We start from the raw sequence: 6,895 nt of genomic DNA on the forward strand, positions 1-6,895 counted from the left end.
GAGTAAAAATGTGGGACAGTATTTTCTACTATTTGCTCATATAGGTCTGTAAGTCCGTTTTTGAATGAAAATCAGTATCCTGAAGTATCCTGAAGAAAAATTAATCTTCATTAAAAAAGACTGACTAATGGCAATAAAACCAGGAGCTGACAGCAAATTATTTCAACCCAAGAAGCTCTACCAGCCCCATCCATGCAGTGGTAGGGAGTATAAATTAGTGTGAAACCAACAGATCCTCTATTTTATCCTTTATATCCCTTCATGAAGTTTTCTCCAGGAAGAAATTACTGAATTTAAATTTTTTGTCCATTGTTTTCATCTTGGTCAGCATTGGTGTAACAATCCAATTGTTTGCAGACATTATGAAGGTGTGACATGGTTTAGTTTTATGGAAACACATCCTTATGAACAAATGTGGTGGCAGAGCCAGAGACAACCTGCCATTGCTCTGCACTCAAGGTATAAATTTATCTTTTGGAGAAAACTCTTTAAGATGGATGCTGCAGGCAAAGAAACCTCAAATCCACCAAGGAAGCACATGAGAATTTGGCAACTATCAAGACATCCTGTGCTTTATAAAAGACATGGACAAAGTGATTAACTAATCAATAAAATACAGTTAGCTTGGTCCAGTTAGAGAGAGGAAAGGAAACTTCAGGAATTCTTAAAAATGGTGGGAGGATGACTGGGATAGAATCCCAAATTTCAAATGTTTCAAATTTAATATGTGAAGAATGAGAGCTCCAAAGAAAGCACACTGTTTCCAGAGGTCTCTGTTAAGACAGGAGAGGAAGCCTGCCACTCCCCAAAACCATATTTCATTGTAATTCTTTTCAGTCTGTCATAATTATGTGACAGACTGTAAGGCAAGTTCAGGGTCAGTGATCAGAAACACTCATGAGTTATGGTCCCTCTTGTGCCCTTGCTGGCCTTAATTTCACATGGCCTCACAGTCACATTCCCCAAACACTTAACTTTTAACCATCCACCTCAAAAGATAGAGCCATTAGTGATTAAAAAAAGGAAAGAGAGAACGGATGCATTCCAGAAACATCTGGAGGAGAGGCAAATCTCAAGAAGATTTGCAGACATTGGGATGTCTCAAATGAAAAAGAAAGAAAAAAATATGGCTTTGATTTGTACGAAAAGAAACTTTTTAACAAAACCAATTCTATTATTTAAGCAAAGTCTTTCATATCAATGAATCATAATGCTGTGTTTAAAAAGTTTTATATTTGTAGAGAATTTATGACTTTGATACATATTTTCAATAAATTGCTGAAAAAATTACTGAATAAAGTCATATCTAATAAAGGGGAAAAAACCCCTTGTTAGTTCATTAAATATCATTCTCTGCATATGCAGATTGTCCTTTATACTGAAATACACTTGTCCACACTAAATTTAGGATTTAGGACTTCCATTCCTTTTTGGGAAAGAAATATTATTCTATACTTTTCAATCTACAGACAAGTTTTGTGATTTCTTTTTATAGCATATTTATCATTTTCCATTAGTAATTTCCATCAGGTTTTCTTCTCATGTGTTACTCTCATTTCCCCTATCATGGTACTTTTTCTGAATTCCATCCAAATTTTTATTATTTTGGAAAAAATGCATCACAAAGGTGTGAGTCAGTCCAGGTATGATGGCACTAAAACAAAACTGTGTGATACTGCCTCATGTTCTTATTGCTGCTGACTATGCATTATTCCTGAGAAATTCACTGATCAGCTGAAACTTCCGGTTCCATTTGAAATGTCACTGCTGATAGTGCAGTGACCAACAAGATTATGGGATCACATGTTTCAGTATTGCCTAGGTGAGGCATTAATTAATGTTAAAATGAAATGCTAAACAATTCTACACAATTTCTTTTCTGGACAATAAACAGACTCATACAAACATGTTCTGATATGATTCACCTGAGTATATGCACAGTGCAAAAATCTCCACAATTTAGCTCAACTCTTTGCTCATAAAGAAACTGCTGTTTGTATTGTTGTGGAAATTCAGAAGGAAAAGCTTAAATTAATTTTTTTTTTTATTTGGGTCAACAATCATTTAGAAAGAAAGACATTCTAAAGAATTTCTACCTTCTTTTTTCCCTGGTTTAATCCTAATAGGTTTTTCGACTAACAAATACTTGCACTGAATTTTCCAACAAATTTTTATTTAAATAATTGGAATATTCTCTACATTTTGTTCATATAAAGCTTGGCTCTAGAGACGTTGAAAAAAATATATGCACCTTTTATTTTTGTGTATGCTGAATCTCAATAACAATTTTTTCAGACCACTAGAAATGTAGGGTTTTATTGCAGCTGTCTTTTGGGGTTGCAAATTGTTAACATCTGCCTTTTAGTATCATTTTTTACAATAGTCTGCTCTCTCGATATCCTGTTAATGACTGTAATTTTCTAGTCAGCTGCTATCTGTCAAGGTAGTTTAAAGGTCACTTTTTGCTATGTATTAGAGAACCTTGTGTAGAAAGTGGGCCTGGGTTCTTTATAGCAAGCAAAGCTTATGCTTGGATTTGCTTTGTGCTTGAAACCAGGCACTCAGCAGCCCCAGGTCACACTGATCTTTCTGTTTCTCTCTTCTCTGTTGCTTTAATCTTTGGTCATACCCTTTTCTGTATGCTTTTCTAGTGCCAGTTTGCTTCCTCTTTTGTTAGCCTTGCTGTATTGATAAGAGACTCCTTACCCGTCTCTGACTGTGTTAAACCAGAGACAGGTTTCCCAGCCATCTTTCCCTGCACAAGTTTGTTTTCTGGAGTTTTTTATTCCATTACAAATGTCATTGGACACATGCAATCTTTTCAGTGGTATTTACCAATGTTATGCCATAAAGTAAAAAAATGAGTTTGTGTATTTCTAGCTTTTTTATAAATCTTGAATTCAACTTTTCAGTGATAACTAAAAGAATGATTGCACATGTGCCTTGGAAAAAGCATTCCCCCATCCCAGATATTTGCTAGTATGGCTCAAACTGAAAGAATGCATTTCCTCCACAGCTAAAATTATACAAAGATAATGAGAACACATCTAACCACCTTTAACCAAGTGCAAAGGCTGCCTTACATCAGGGATTTCATTCACATTTGAGGCATACTTTGGGGAAGGAATCAGGACACTATCCTGTCTGAAAACATTTAATTGAATCATGGAATAGTTGAGGATGGAAGTGACCTCAGGAGGTCATCTGATTCAAACCCCCTGCTCAAGCAAGGTCACCTAGACCAGGTTCCTCAGCACCTTGTCTTCTTGGGCTTAAAGTATCTCCAAGGATATAAAATCCAAAACCTCTCAAGTGCTCAATCTCCTTTCCAGTAAAAAAGTTTGTCATATGTTTAGAACAAATTTCCTGCATTTCAATGTTGTCTAGAGAGTCACAATCATTTAGAGTTATGCAATAATGTAATCAGCAGTCATTAATAAGCTAGGGTACAAAATACAGGAACTCAGAGCTGAAAGAACTCTATTCAGCACAGTTCAGTTCCTTAAGCCTTATCAGCAGGGAACTAATCCAGGTGTCTTTCCTCTTCAGTAAATAGAATTCACCTGAACCCTTTGTGCAGGGACTAAGCTGTGAGATGACTGAATCCTACAGATGAAGGACATGACAAATAAGGGAAGGGAGTATGGAGTTTTGTTTTTTAAAAAAACACCAAAAAAACAACAACCCAACAACTTTAAAACTACACCAGACTTCTAAAACTCTGAGCATGTAGTTAAACAATGAAAAATCAATTGCCTTAACCTCTCTAGAGCAAGCTCAATAGGTATGGGATTCAACCCTTTGGCCACAGGGCTGACACAGCAGGTTGAATCCCATACACTGAAGGGAAAAGGAAATAGAGAGAGGATTTGATCATATTCACAGCCTCACTGTGCATTCTCGGAAAATTAGATTGAAATTGGAACTGGTCCAAAATAAGGTGGTCTTGGAACCATCATATTACATTTTGGTTAAAATCCTTAAATTGGGTCTATATATCTGCTATCAAGAAAATAGGAAAAAAGATTTAATTCAAGCTCCTTGAATTCTATTCAATACCTTGAGACTTCTGTGCTTAAAAACTATTTCAGAGAGTCTCTATAGAGGTGGACATAGAAATATGTCACAACTCATAAAAGGAAAGATATATTTGCTATACAAACACCTCTATTAGAATGAAAGGTGACAGCACAGGCAATTTCTAAAGGAAAATCAGTCACTGTAGAGGACAATCAAGGTAATCTAAGACAAATTATCACCAGAAAGAGAATCACCTCAGAAGTGTTCTTCTGTGGGTTCCTATCTTTCTGGAAGCTGATTCATGTAAGCCACTGACCAAACCTTTCAGCATTACCAACAGCAGCAGTATGCAGAATTCTTTTCCCAGCAGTTACTGGAAGTGATGAACAATAATACATTTTGCATATTGAAACTAATATATGCAGGGGTTGGTGCTCTGGGACTCAAATGAATTGCATAAAAATGCTCATTTGTTAGAAGAATGGCATTAATGCCTGACCTCCTTAATCCATATTCAGGAACTCACAGATCAGAAAGGTCATCCCTAACCCCACCACCTATTCACATGTATATTCTACATCACCCTTACAAATGGGGTTGTTGTCTTCAAATTACAGAAAACCAACAACAATGACATCATTAATTCCCTGAATACACTGTCTAGAGAATGATACAAGTTTTTAGCATAATAATAAGCATTTGAATACTCCTTGCAATAGCAGCTACAGCCTGCAAAGCCCACTCAGTGGAAAGCAGTACACTGAGTTTTGTATCACAGAATGCTCCCAGTAAAAATACCAGCTTTCAAAGGCAGCATTTTACTAGAGATTTAGGGGAAGAGACACTCATTAAAGCATAGCATTTGGATATGCAATATGAAGCAGCTCTTAGTAAAACTGCTCTTTCGGCTTTAATGTAGCCTTCAGTTTAGTGAGTCATAGAATTTCAAGAATAGCAAACAGACGTATCCTGAAGTTCACTATATTACTTGATACCACTGATTATTTTACAGGTAAACTAAAACAAGTTGCAAAAATGAGGAAATAAAAATAGAGATTTAAGTTATTGAAATAAGTGTTCTATATCAGTGCTATAAATTAATTTTTTTTCTCAGCAGCAAAAGGAAAAGATGCATAATATTAACAAATTTGAAAAAATCTGAACAGCTCCAATAGATAAATGTAAGTAAAAAATGATGGTATCTTTTAAACTATCATAGTGCAAAGGCAGATTAAAAGCAGATGTTTATGGGTGAAACAACCCTTCATAAGAAGTAGCTATTATGTTACCTAATAAAATTGAATTTACCATGGCTGTAAACTTGGCAGAAGGGTTTTTTTTTTTAGTATAGAAATAGGCTGTTATTTATTGATATTTAACCTGAGAATGATAGACACTTCATAAACCATTAGCCCAAATTCTACAGTCTATGTACCAGAACAGTGACTAATGAAACAAATATAATTCAGACTGGAGAGAATATTTCAGACCTAAAAGATGTATGACACAGTTGAAAGAAAAGTGCCCTTCAGCCTCCAGCATTTTGTCACATGGAATGGCCCCCTAAATGTATCTTCTGGGTGCCACCCTTTCTCACACTGGTGTTTGTCATGAGATCAGAGTGATGCTGGTTTGGTTTTTGCCTTTTTTCCTTTTATATGTTCTCTGTGTTCTTCACAGATATATTTGTATGTAGCCTATTGTATTAGTTGCTAGTTTTCCCAGTAATTTTCCATTACCTTTCCCTAGGCAAAAAGAAAGACAAATTCCAGAGCTCCAAGCCCCAAGGGGTACAAGGCTCCTATCCTATCTTGGCTCTTCCAGGGAACCAAGCCTGAGAACAACTCTTCCAGATACATTCATGGACAAAGCTCAGCCAGTGCCAAGGGGGGACTCCAGAGAAGGGGCTTGACCTGGAGGGAGTTCCATCACCACTTGTCCTCCTAATTCATGCTTTTTGTCAATTATGCTCATATGCTAAATGCATAATAACTGTATTCATCCCGTGTGCGTGGGCTTTTGTGGACCTCTTTCCATGACTGTTCCTGAAAGTTTTCGATAAAGATCCACTTTTACATTACCTCCAATAAAGATCCATTTTATATTACCTCCTCTCTAAAATTACCTCGGGTCTCATCTCCAAGGTGGGAAAAAGGCAACAAGAGGAACTTGGATGCATGGATACATAGGTTGGTGGACAGGGTTTGCTCTCCAAATAAGGAATTTAAGCTTTAAGTTTTATGCTGTTATTTGTCTTGTGAATTCAATGATTGTGTATTAAAAGTGTGTATTAAACATAGAGTAAAACAAGCATAGATTTAACCCAAGTTTGAGGGAGGGATGTCTTCATTATTAGAAGATTAGTGTAACATGGCTGGTTAGTATCTGTAATAAGATAATATGTTGAAGAGCACTCTATAAATATAGAATTCCTTACACTCTGCCATTAAATACTTGGATAATATTCAACATCTTTTATAATGACATCTAGCTATGCACATAGTACTCTGCTGGTCCAGAATTTTATTAATCATCATTTCCAAATATGACTCTTACTTTACTTTTTACTTATAGCAGCATAAGAGATATACTTAAGTATATCTCTTATATTGCTATAATAAGCCAGCACAGGGTGAAAATCCAGTCCCCATTTGACTTTTGCATCAAATGCAACACAAAGTGGGTTCCAGCATTTTTCCTACCCAATCCCTTCTTCCAGTGGCTATGCCAAGGTGTCTTTCAACAGAGCAAGCTCTCTGTGGAAAGCTTTTTTCCTCCTATTGGGGTCCATTATCTTTCTTCAGTAGACTTTCTAATGCTTTGTAATATAAGGAAATGAAATTTATTCCCTCTTTTACAACTAGAAAAGAAACTC

Source organism: Ammospiza nelsoni, chromosome 10 (assembly GCF_027579445.1).
Source record: "Ammospiza nelsoni isolate bAmmNel1 chromosome 10, bAmmNel1.pri, whole genome shotgun sequence".
Classification (NCBI taxonomy): domain Eukaryota; kingdom Metazoa; phylum Chordata; class Aves; order Passeriformes; family Passerellidae; genus Ammospiza; species Ammospiza nelsoni.